We start from the raw sequence: 12,827 nt of genomic DNA on the forward strand, positions 1-12,827 counted from the left end.
AGGTCTGAGACTCAAAATGCCCAGTCGGCCATGTAGGATCCAGCCATCTGAACTACCACCCCACCTGGGTGGCCTTGTTCAGCCCATTTTTTTCTGGAAGATATTTTGGTAAGGAAAAAATAGAGATAGAGAAAGAATAGAGAACAGACATACTAATTTGAGAACAAAGATTAGCCTTATTCATGCTAGTGAGATTTGAGGATGAATTTATATGAGCGAGATTAATGGAAAAATAAATTATGGTATATTTAAGGGTAGACAATTATACACTCATAAAATAATAATTTTGAAGAACTTTTAATGTGTTAGCATGCTGAACACATAAAATTCAGAGACTAGCTCCATGACCTGGCATAAGGTAGTTGGATCCCACATGGCTAACTGTAGGGTTCTAGTCGTGGCCCAGCAGCTTGGGAAACACATTAGGCACACTTGCCTGCCCAAAATCCTGAAAGGAGAGGAAGTCCTGAAAGGTACTGTGGTATGACCATTCCCCATGGAGGGTCCTCCCCCCATTCTTCTGGCAAGTGCTTATGCCCTCTAGGGAAAAACAAAACAAAACAAAACAGGATGCAGAGGTATATAAGTAGGACTCTAAATGTATAAAAGAGGGCTAGCCCAATATCCTAGTGGTTAAATGAACCAGATTCCACATGGCTGGCTGTGATTTGAATCCTGGGCCTGGTGGTTTGAAAAAAGCCCCAGATCCTAATAGGGGAGGCATGAAGGAGAAGGATGGCGGCTTGACCATGCCGCCTGTGAGGGGGCTGCTTTCTCCCAGTTCTCCGGATCTCTGGCAAGTGCACATGCCCTCTGGCAGTTAATACAAGATAAGGAAGTATGCATGTATCACACACACTCTAGATAAAGGTCTAAAGGCACTATACCAGCAAGCCTCGCCCAGGCTGTCAATCCGGGGTCCATCCAGCCAATTGTTCTGTTTAAACTGGCACCAAGGGATGTGTTTTTTTTTTTTTTTTTTTGGAGAGGTTTTTGCTATAGGGCGCGTGCGCTCGCCAGACAGAAAGAGAGAGACAGAGAGACAGAAAGCGAGAAATCACCCCCCAGTGGGGATGGTCACGCTGCAGTCCCTCTCCTCCATTCTCCTCTCGGGATCTTGGGCACGCACGCACACATGCCCGGCGTGAGTTTTAAGCCACCGGGTCCAGTACACGAACTGCGGTCGACTACACGGGAGTCCAGCGACATAGCCATTATGCTAACTGCTGGTCCCATCCCCAAGGGATGTTTTGAGATAAGGCATTTTTGTCTCGTGTCACCCTCAGACATCAGAAGTGACTTCTATCTTGTAGGGTCCCCAAATGGACTAAATTTATGTTAATTCAAACACTTTAAAAACATTTCTTTTAAAAGAATTATTTTATTTAACTTCATTTATTTATTTTAAATTTTGACCAGAGAGAGACAGAGTAAAAGAAAGAGAGAGGGAAAATGAGAAAGCAAGCTTCCAGATCCAGGACTTGAACCATAGTTGGCCATGTAGGAAACCAGCTTTCCTAACTACCACACCACCTACCAGCCCTGGCTTTCTAATTTTTAAAAAAATTATTTTATTTAACTTCATTTAATTATTCTTAATCAAGCACTTCTTGAATCTGTTTTTAACTCTAAATACTCTTGATGGTACTATATCACACAAGTTTATTTTATCTGTTACAGAAAGACATTTTTTCAAGTTTAAAAACTTAATATATTGGAGGCTAACTCCATAGCATAGTGGTTAAATGCTGTTTCTGGAGCTGGATCTTCTCACATGACTGACTGTGGTTTGAATCCCAACCCTGGCAGCTGAAAGACATGCCTTGTGTGTGTGTGTGTTCATGCCCCAAAACCTGATGGGATGAAGAAATGTTGGAAGGAGATTGCAGTGTGACCATGTCCACTGTGGGATGCTTTCTCTCTGGTAGAGTGCACATGCCCTATGGCAATTAAAAAAGAAAGGCTTACTGTATTGAGATTTGGTGAATAAGTTAGTATTTAATATATGGATACGTTTTCTTTTTTTTCAAGTTTATTTCATGTGAGAGAGGAAGAGAGAGAGAGAGACAGAGATAGACAGGGACTTCTGATAGGTCCTGCCAAGCCGTGATCCTCCCTCCAGCCTTCCAGCCAACCAGGATTATGGAGCATGCCCAGGCGCCTGGCATCCAAACCCCAGGTCTTCTCAGATGGCTCCGGCATTGTGCACTGGCACCTCACCCCTGTACTTCCAAGACTGGGCCTACTGATAGATTTTTATTTTGATCATATTGGCCCTTGACTTTCATGTTTTTCTTTTTTTGAGAAGTTTTTGCTATGGCGTGCATGTGCTCACCAGAAAGACAGACAGAGAGACAGAAAGTGAGAAATCACCTCCCAGGGGGATGGCCACGCCGCAATCCCTTCTTCTCCATTTCCCTCTCAGGATCTTGGGCACGCATGCACACGTGCCTGGCTTGAGGTTAAGCCACCAAGTCCAGGACTTGAACCATAGTCGACTACATGGGAGTCCAGTGACATAGCCATTACACTAACTGTTGGTCCCTCCCCTCTTTTTTTTTTTGCATAGAACATCACATTGTCTTTAGGAGACATCCTATAATTATTCCAAAAATTCCTTTCTTGACCAGAAGGCATGAATCCTTTTAAGGATAACTTAGATATATTTTCCCTGTAAATACCTTTTCATTTATTCATGCTGTAACATACTTGCCATTTTCCTGCTTGTAATATTTTAGCATCTTGTATCTCCATGGGCTCTTAGAAGTAATCCAGAGAGGGGTCAACAGGTGGTGTGATGGTTAAGGGCACTGGCCTCCCACATGGCCGACTGTGGTTCAAGTCCCAGACCTGGAGGCTTGTTTCCCACTCCCCCCAACCCCCCATCCCTCTCTGGTCAAATTAAGATATTTTTAAAAAAAGGATAAATAAAGTTAAACAAAATAACTAAAAAAAAAAAAAATTAAAAAAAGAGAAAGCATCCAGAGTAAGAAATGAGCTCTTTAGCTAGGTCTGATGGTTAGAAATCTTGAGTAAAAATGTGCCTCTCTGGAATTTCCACTTTGGGCCTAATTTTGTCTATACAGGAACTGCCTAGAGCAAGTCTAATTTCTCTTCTTCTGGACAGCCCTTCAGATATTTAGACCGCTTTTATACTTGCCAGAGTATTCTCTAAGCTGAAAATAAATCCTAGTTTTTGCAAATGTTTCTCATTTGATGCACATAGAAACCCTCTCCATCTCTAAGTTTCCTTATTTTTTCCAATTCAGTGTGGTATTTCATTATTGGGAAGCTTGTCATTCCATCTTCAAAATGCGGAATTCTCTCTGTATCTTTCATAGAGATTATTAAAATATTAACTAGAACATTTCCAAAATGTTACCTGCCTAAGATCAATCTTCTGTGTATACATCTTCATTTGGGGAAATTTACCTCAAGTGTCCACCCAGATTTTTCTATGTCTAAATCATGCTCCATCTATGGCAAATGTCCCCAATTCTGTAGTCACTTGGTTTTTTTATTCTTTTAAATTTTATTTATTTAATTTTATTTGTTATTATTTTTAATTTGATCAGAGAGGGACAGAGAAAGAGAAAGGGAAAATGAAAGCAAGCCTTGAGGTCCGGGCCTTGAACCATGGTTGACCATGCGAGAGTCCAGCAACTTACCCACAACATCACCTGCTGACCTGGGTCACTCAGGTTTTTTTTAAAAAAAAAATAGCCAAAAAAAAATAGCCATTTATTTAGAATCTTAATAGGATTTTCATGAAATCCCCACATAAATTGTATCCATATGCTTACTTTATTCTTGAAGAATTTGGGTAGACTGGTGTGGTGTGATTTCCCCTTTTAGAAGCCATGTTGACTTTTCTGAATGACAGAAAGTAATTCCTATTGATACATCTTCTGATCCCTTTCTCACTTCGGATTTGCCAGTCTGGCCCAATCAGAGTTGCAGCCCTTCTTTTGAATATATGGAAGTTCCATTGATGGCATTTTTTGGGTTCATTTTTATTCAGCAAATATTCATGGAGTGCTTAATTATGCCAGGAATTGAGCAAGGGACTAAGTAAATGTTGTTGATAAAGGAAACAGATCTGGATTATGTCCTTCTGGGGTTTATGAAGGTCACTCCTCTCATGTGACTGTCAGCTAGTATGTTTTGCCCTGCAGTTTTATAATTTATACTTAAGTTCCTTTAAATTGTAGAGAATATTCTGAGTCTCCATGATTACCCATCAGTTTGGAAGCCTCTTGTTTATTTAATGTATATTTGATTCACTATCAGTGATTTATATGCTTTAAAGAGTAATATAGAAATAGATCCCCTCCTTTGAATCTTCCCCAGTAAACATGGAAGCAAATAAAAATTAGATACGTCAGCTGTCCTGCATTTATTACTGTTTATGCCATGTTTATCCAGTCATAATTTGGCATCTACCTTTCTGTGTATTTAAATAATCTCTTAGTGGCTTTGCATTGTTCTGTAAAGTTTTAGTTGTTTTGCCTACATTGATGTTAGTGCTCCCATCAGCTACACTCTGGTCTTTTATTGCTTTTCCTCATTTCTGTTGTTCTTCTATTTTTAAAAATTGTTTTTCTTGTCTCCCCTCGTACATGCTTCTCAGCAATTTAAAAATTTGGTTGAGCATCTGACTTTTATTTTTTTGGAGAGGTTTTTCACTATAGGGCGCGTATGCTCGCCAGACAGACAGAGAGAGACATACAGACAGAAAGCAAGAAATCACCCCCCGGGGGGATGGTCACGCCACAGTCCCTTCTCCTCCATTCTCCTCTCAGGATCTTGGGCACGCACGCACACGCGCCCGGCGTGAGTTTTAAGCTACTGGGTCCGGGGCGCAAACTGCAGTCGGAGTCCAAAGACATAGCCGTTACGTTAACTGCTGGTTCCTGAGCATCTGACTTTTTTGATGTCTTGCTTTCAATAAAGTCTTCTAAAGTTTATTTATATACTTCATACTGCACATTTGTTTAACATTTTATCCAACTAAAGCCTGTATTTTAATGTTTCTGTGTGTGTGTTTTCTAAAATTAGATGACCATACAACACACTTTTAGTTTTTCTGACAATGTGAAATGTCAATTAAATTTTTTTTTTTAATAATTATTTTATTTAACTTTATTTATTTATTTTAATTTGACCAGAGGGGGACAGAGTGAGAGAGAGTGGAAATGAGAAAGCAAGCTGCCAGGTGCCAGGTCCCTACTTGAGTCATGGTCGGCCCTGTGGGAGTCCATTGCCTTTAACCACCAGTGCCACCTGCCTTCCCCAGTTAAATGTTTTCTTCACCTCACTACTAGTGGGTCAAATAATGTCAGTTTCCTATTATAATTTAGAAATAAATTTTGTTACACATGCAAGTATTAATAGGTTTCAGTTTTTTGAGAAAATATTCTATTATTTAAGATTTTTTGGTCATTTCCCTCGCAAAGAAGTTTTGTGTTACCAAGCATGTAGTTTGCTGAACCCCACTTTATTATTGTGTTTTTCATGTTTCCCAGTTTTTGAGTTTTAGATTTGAAAAGAAGATTTAAGTTAGTCAAAGGCTCTTGTTTCATATGTGAAGAAATTAAGAACATAAAGTCAAATCATTTGCCCAAAGTTGCATAGCTATTGAGTGGTGGAGCTAGAGCTATCAGTGGAATGCCAATCCAGCATCATTTATACCGGTCAGTGATTGCTCTGAGATAGGCTGTGCCAACAATATGTATATTAGACCATATATAAGCAGGAAAAAAGTTACCGATTTACAGAGCCAAGATTTAAATGATTAATCTGACTTGGAAATAAGCTGACTGATCAGCATGTTCTCTCTCGTTCAGGTCATATTCTCCCTCTCAGATCCCAATATTTGTGGGTTAGGGCATCTTCTTTATGCTGTGGATAGTACTGGATATGACAGCGCCAAATACTTTCTCTTTGAACTAGTTTTTTATAGAAGCCTGCCAACCATCTGTTACAATATTCTTCAGGCAGAGTATAATACTATTGCTTTTGCTTAAGCTTTTAAAATAATAATGCATTCCAGGCCTGTGTCCCTGAAGATAACTAAGTAGTAGGATTTTGTGTTCCTTAAACACTTCACTCACTGATGTTCTAGCTTCTTTCTTTCGTATCGTCCCTACTAATATTGATTGTGTCATTGACATGTTGAGACTTCAGTTTTTTTAAAAGAATTATTTTATGTAACTTTATTTATTTGTTTTAACTTGACCAGAGAGGGACAGAGTGAGAAAGTGAGAGAGCAAGAGAGAAAGAGACATGGAAAGTGAGAAAGCAAGCCGCCAGGTCTGGGACTCGAACTGTGGTTAGCCATGTGGAAGTCTAGCGCCCTTATCCACCATGCCATCTGCCACCCCGAGACTTCATTTTATTCTCACATAGAGAATAATTTAGAATAACTTGAGTTTGAAGGGAACCTAAGTTTGGCATACATATACTGCTGACAGTGAGTTTGAAAATGTAACATGAAGGGTAATCGTGCTCTGAAGTAATGATTTAAGGGGAACTAAATGGCAGCATTACGGCTTTCCTTCTCCTGACATTTTCACAAATGGTTCTTCTTTTATTTGCAAAGTAAAATTGTGTAGAAATTGAGCGCAATTTCAGTCTAGTTGTTTGAAATAGCTTTATTAAGGGACCAGCAGTTAGTGTAATGGCTATGTCGCTGGACTACCATGTAGTCGACCGCAGTTCAAGTCTTGGACCCGGCGGCTTAAACTCACGCCGGGTGCGTGTGCGTGCGTTCCCAAGATCCCAAGAGGAGAATGGAGGAGAAGGGATTGCGGCGTGACCATCCCCCCTGGGGGGTGATTTCTTGCTTTCTGTCTCTCTGTCTCTCTCTGTCTGTCTGGCGAGCGCATGCGCCCCATAGCAAAAACCTCTCCAAAAAAAAAAGGAAAAAAAATAGCTTTATTAAGAAACGATGAACATATAAAAGTTACCTGTTTATAATGGTACAATTAAGTGGGTTTTCAAAGTATATTCAGAGAATTATGCATCCATCACTACAACTTAATTTAAGAACATTGTAAAAAAGAGAGAGAGAGAAGGAAAGAGAGAAGGAGTGAGAAAGCGAGCCGCCAGATCTGGGACTTGAACTGTGATTGGCCATGTGGGAGTCCTGTGCTTTAACTACCATGTCACCTGCTGGTCCCAATTGTAGAACATTTTTAACACTCCCAAAAGAAATCCTGTATTTATTGGCAGTCTCTATTTGCCTTTCCCTTTCCAGTCCCTGGCAGCCCCTGTTTACTTTATGTCTCTATGGCTTTCCTTCTGTTGGACATTTCACGCAGTAAGTTGAATCTTACAATATGTGGTCTTGTAACAGGCTTCTTTTACTTAGCATGTTTCAGGGTTCATCTGTGTCATAACATATAGTAGTACTTCATTCTTTTTTATGGCTGAATAATATTCTATTGTAAATGCAGCATTTTTCTTTCCATTGATCAATTGATAGACATTCGTTTCTATCTTTTGGCCATATGGAATAATGCCGCTATAAATACTCTTGTACGGGTTTTTGTTTGGACAACTGATTTCAATTCTCTTGGGTATATACCTAAGAGTAGAGTTGCTAGGTTATGTGGTAACTCTGTTTAATGTTGCGAGGAACCACCAAACTGTTTTCCAAAGCAGCAGCACCATTTTATATTTCTACCAGCAATGTTGTAGGGTTCTAGCTTCTCTATATCCTTGTCAACACTTGTAATTGTCTGTCATTTTTAATTTTTTAATTATAACTGTCTTAAGTGGATGTGAAGTGATATCTTATTGTGATTTCTAATTGAATTTTCCTAACAGCTAATGATGATGAAATCTCTTCATGTTCCAATTGGCCAATTTGAATCTTCTTTGGAGAAATGTCTGTTTGTATTATTTGCCCTTTTTAAAAAAAAAAAAAAAAAGAAGAAGAAGAAGCTAGATGTTGTACATGCATGCACAAGGTGGGGGTGGAGGGACAGGGAGAAAGTGAAAAAGAAAGAGAACCCTTCAATGGGCCCTGTTGATGCCACAATCTCTTTTCCACAAATTTTCCATCCTGTCAGGATCCTAGGCACATACATGTACACTCCCATTTTGTGTGTGTATATTTTATTGTCAGACAGTGCATGTGCTTGCCAGAGAGACACAGAAACAAAGAGAGGGAGAGGAAAAGGGAGAAGTCCTTCCCTGCCCCCGTGAGGCATGGTCACGTCACAATCCCTTCTCCTTCATTTTTCCATACTGTTAGTATTTTGTGTGGGTGCATATATGTGTCTTATGTGTTTTTCAAGCCCCTGGGGCCAGGATTTAAACCATGGGATCTACTTGTATTATGGAGCCTCCCCCATTTTTAAATTGGATTTTGTTGTTGTTGTTGTTGAGTTGTAAGAGTTCTTCATACATTCTGGATATAAATTCCTTATCAGATGCATGATTTGCAAATATTTTATCTCATTCTATGAATCGTGTTCTCAGTTTCTCCATGATATCCACTAATGTATAAAAACTCATAATTTGATGAAGTCTAGTTTATGTGTTTTTTTCCTTTTATTACTTTGCTTTTGGTGCCAGATCTGAAAACCACTGCCTAACCCAAGTAATGGAGGTTTACTTTTGTTTTCCTTAGGTCTTTGATTCACTTTTAAACTAATTTAGTTAATTATAATGTTAATTGTAATATAATCATATGAAATAGGGGTCCAACTTCATTCTATTTCATTTGAATATTCAATCGTCCCAGCATAGTTCTTTTCTTTTTTTAAAGTTTATTTCTTCCATGAGTGAGAGAGGCATAGTCTCTAGACATGAACTTGGAACTTTCCCACATTTGTCTGTCTTTCAAAATATCACCTTTTTACTGCCACACCTCTGTCTGGCCCCCCATATCACAACATACTTTGTTGAAAAGACATTCTGTCCTCCGATGGGTTGTCTACATGCCCTTGTCAAAAATCAATTGATTGTAAAAAAAAAAAAAAAAAAAATCAATTGTCAATATCAGGGTTGATTACGGAACTCTTGTTTCTATTCCAGTAATCTATTGTGCCAGTACCACACTGTTATTTGTGTGTGTGTATGTGTATGTGCGTTTAGACTGGTTCTGGCCATGTTGCATTCCTCCTGCTTCAGTCTCCCCAGTGAGGAGACTAGCTAGGAGAATAAGTGCTGCCATCACACCTGGTTCTTTCACACAGGGTCTTACTATGTGCTCACTGTCTGTGAAGGAGTGATCCTCCTGTCCTCCTGCCTCAGCTTCCCAAGTAACTGGTATTAGAGTAGCACACTATGGCACCTTTTTTTTTTTTTTTTTTTTTTTTAAATTTGCTATAGGATGCATGTACTGGGTGGAGAGAGAGAAAAAGAGGGAAAGTGAGAAAGTACCCCCTGGGACGGATGGCCATGCCAAAATCTCTTCTCTATTCTCCTCTTGGGATTTTGGACATGCACACACATATGTCTGGTATGAGTTTTAAGTTACCAGGTCTGGGCCTCAAACCAAGTAAGCTGTGTGGGAGTCCAGCAACATAACCATTATGCATCTGCTGGTCCCTATTTTGGTTACTTTTTTATTTGGGGGGATTGCATTAAATCTATAGATCAATTTAGAGACTATTGATATTTTAACAATGTTATTATATCTTCTGATCTGTGAATGTGGGATGTCTTTTCACTTAAAGAAGACTTCTTTAACTTCTTCTGGTAGCTTTTATAGATTTCAAAATTTAAGTTTTTTACGTCTTTTGTTAAAGTTATTTGTTAAGTATTTTAATTATTTTTGACACAATTGTAAATGGAATTCTTTTTCTTTTCTAAGTTTATTTTACTTCTTCAGAGAAAGAGGGAGAAAGAGAAAGAGATAGACACTCCCAACCTGGTCTTTTTTTTTGGAGAGGTTTTTGCCATAGGGCTCATGCGCTTGCCAGACAGACAGACAGAGACAGAGAGACAGAAAGCGAGAAATCACCCCCCGGGGGGGTTGGCCATGCCGCAATCCCTTCTCCTCCATTCTCCTCTCGGGATCTTGGGCACGCACACACATGCACCCGGTGCGAGTTTTAAGCCACTGGGTCTGGGACGTGAACCGTGGTCAACTACATGGGAGTCCAGTGACATAGCCATTATGCTAACTGCTGGTCCCCCATCCGGATCTTCATGCCTCATGACCCAGCCAGATAGTGAATATGCACCCATCGCCCTGGTGTGTACAGGGAGACCGCCAAATACCAACCTGCACCTTCCCACGGGTGCAGCATCATGGAGTGTTGCCTTACCACTGTCAGTCCTGGAATTGTTCTTCTTAATTTCATTTTAGATTGTTTATTGCTAGTGCACAAAAATATAGTTGCTATTTATATGTTACTTTTGCAGTCTGTAACCTTGTTGAACTTGTTTACTAGCTCTAATGACTTATTTCTGAGTTCCTTAGGATTTTCTAAATACAAGGTTATGTCAACTGTAAACAGGAGTAGTTTTACTTCTTAATTTTAAACATAAATGCTTTATATTTCTTGTCTGTGAGTAGAACTTCCAGTACAGTGTTGAATAGAAGTAGTGAGAGCAGATATTCTTTTTTTTTTTTTTCAGAGAGATTTTTGCTATAGGGCCTTCTGCTTGCTGAAGCAATAGAGAGAAACAGACAGAAAACAAGAAATCAGTCTTTCAGGGGTAATGGCCATGCTGCAGTCCCTTCTCTATTCTCCTGTTGGAATCTTGGGCATACATGCACACACACCCAGTGTGACTTTTAAGCCACCAGGTCTGGGACTCGAAGTGCAGTTAACTATGTGGGAGTCCACTGACATAACCATTATGCCACTTGCTGGTCCTGAAAGCAGACTTTCTTATTTTGTTCTTTGATCTTAGGGAGAACGCATTCAGTCCTTGTTCATTTAGTATGATTTTTAACTGAGGGTTTGTCATAGATACCTTTTCATCAGGTTGATTTAGTTTTGTTGATTTTTTTTTTTTTATATATATGAAAAAGAGTGTTGGATTTTGTCAAGTACTTTTTCTGTTCTATTGAAATGATCATGTAGTTTTTATTCTTCATTAGCATTCTACGTTACTTTAGTTGGCTTGCTGATGTTAAGCCAACCTTGAACTGGGACCAGAAGATGGTGTACTGGTTATGTTGCTGGATCCCCACATAGTCTACTGCCGTTCAAGTCTTGGATCTCATGGCTTAAAACTCATGCTGGGTACATGTGCGTGCATGTCCAAGATCCTGAGAGGAGAACGGAAGAGAAGGGATTGCAGTGTGGCCATCCCCCATAGGGGGATGATTTCTCGCTTTCTATATCTCTGTCTCCAGTGAGCACACATGCCCTATAGCAGAAATTTCTCTTTAAAAAAACCTTGAATTTTTGGAATAAATCACACTGAGCAAAGTATGTTATACTTTCTATATGCTTCTGGATTCATTTTGCTTTATTAAAGTTTTTATATCTGTATTCAGAAAGGATATTGCTCTGTAGTTTTCTTTATGATTGTCTGGTTTCTGGTTTTGGAATCTGCGTAATAGTGGCTTTATCAGTGAGTTGAGATGTGTTCTTGAATTCATCTTGAAATATTTTAGCTTAACTTTGAACATTCGTTTAACCATAGAAATACTAAATTCTAATTTCCTAATTACTAAATGGAGATAATAGTTCAAGGTATAGCTTATTTTTTTTTTCTTTTTGAGAGAGAGATTTTTGCTATAGGGGATGTGTGCTTGCTGGAGAGACAGAGACAAAGAGACAGAAAGTGAGAAATTACCCCCCAGGGGGAATGGCCATACTGCAGTCCCTTCTCCCCCACTCTCAAATCAGGATCTTGGGCACGCATGCATAATGCACGCACATGTGCCCTGCGTGAGTTTCAAGCTCCTGGTCCTGAGACTCCTAGGGTTAGCCATGTAGGAGTACAGCAAGATAAGTATTATGCATCTGCTGGTACCAAGGTCTAGCTAGTGTTTAAAAAAACAATTTATTACTGAAACTTGTTGCAGTCAGAAGAAACCTAGAAGCCTCCTGGGGTAGCAAATATTTGAGAATGAAAGGGGAATGTAGAATTAAATTTAACTGGATTAGGTTATATATTCTCCTTTTCTAGATCTTTTGCCTACCTTGAGACATTCAGGGTAGCTGTTCCGAGTCCAGAACTTCAGATCCTTACTGCCTAGTTGTTTCCCTTAACCTCCTCTCTTAGGTTAGGAGAGGCACTTACTTTGTTTATGACATAAATAATACCTAAAGTTATCATTCCTGGGATGATTTCGTCAAGTGTCGGAAAAGGGCCCAGAAGAGAGTGGAAGGGGCCAGAAGAGAGTGGAATTGGAAGCATAAAGCTACAAAAATGTTGCTAACTGTTTTCTGTTTTTTGTTTTTTTTTTTCCCCCTTTGAATTTTTAACCATTTAAAATACCAGTAAATAGAGGGATTTTCCTTGCCACAAAACTTATCGTGACTATTTTTTTCCCAGAGGTACTACAGAATTTAACATCAGCGACTTTCAAATGTTTACAGATAAAAAAATTACTAGTGAGAGGAGTCTGCAGGATGTGTTGTGATTAAGGGTGCTGGGGGACCAGCAGTTAGCCTAATGGTTATGTCACTGGATTCCCATGTAGTCGACCGAAGTTCAGGTCCCGAACCCGGTGGCTTAAACTCATGCCAGGCGCGTGTGCGAATGTGCCCAAAATCCTGAGAGGAGAATGGAGAAGAAGGGATTGTAATGTGGCCATCCCCCCGCCCCCTCCCCCCAGGAGGTGATTTCTTGCTTTCTGTCTCTCTGTCTCTCTCTTTCTGGCGAGCGCACGTGCCCTATAGCAAAAA

This window comes from Tupaia chinensis, unplaced genomic scaffold (assembly GCF_000334495.1).
Source record: "Tupaia chinensis unplaced genomic scaffold, TupChi_1.0 Scaffold000624_1, whole genome shotgun sequence".
Taxonomy (NCBI): domain Eukaryota; kingdom Metazoa; phylum Chordata; class Mammalia; order Scandentia; family Tupaiidae; genus Tupaia; species Tupaia belangeri.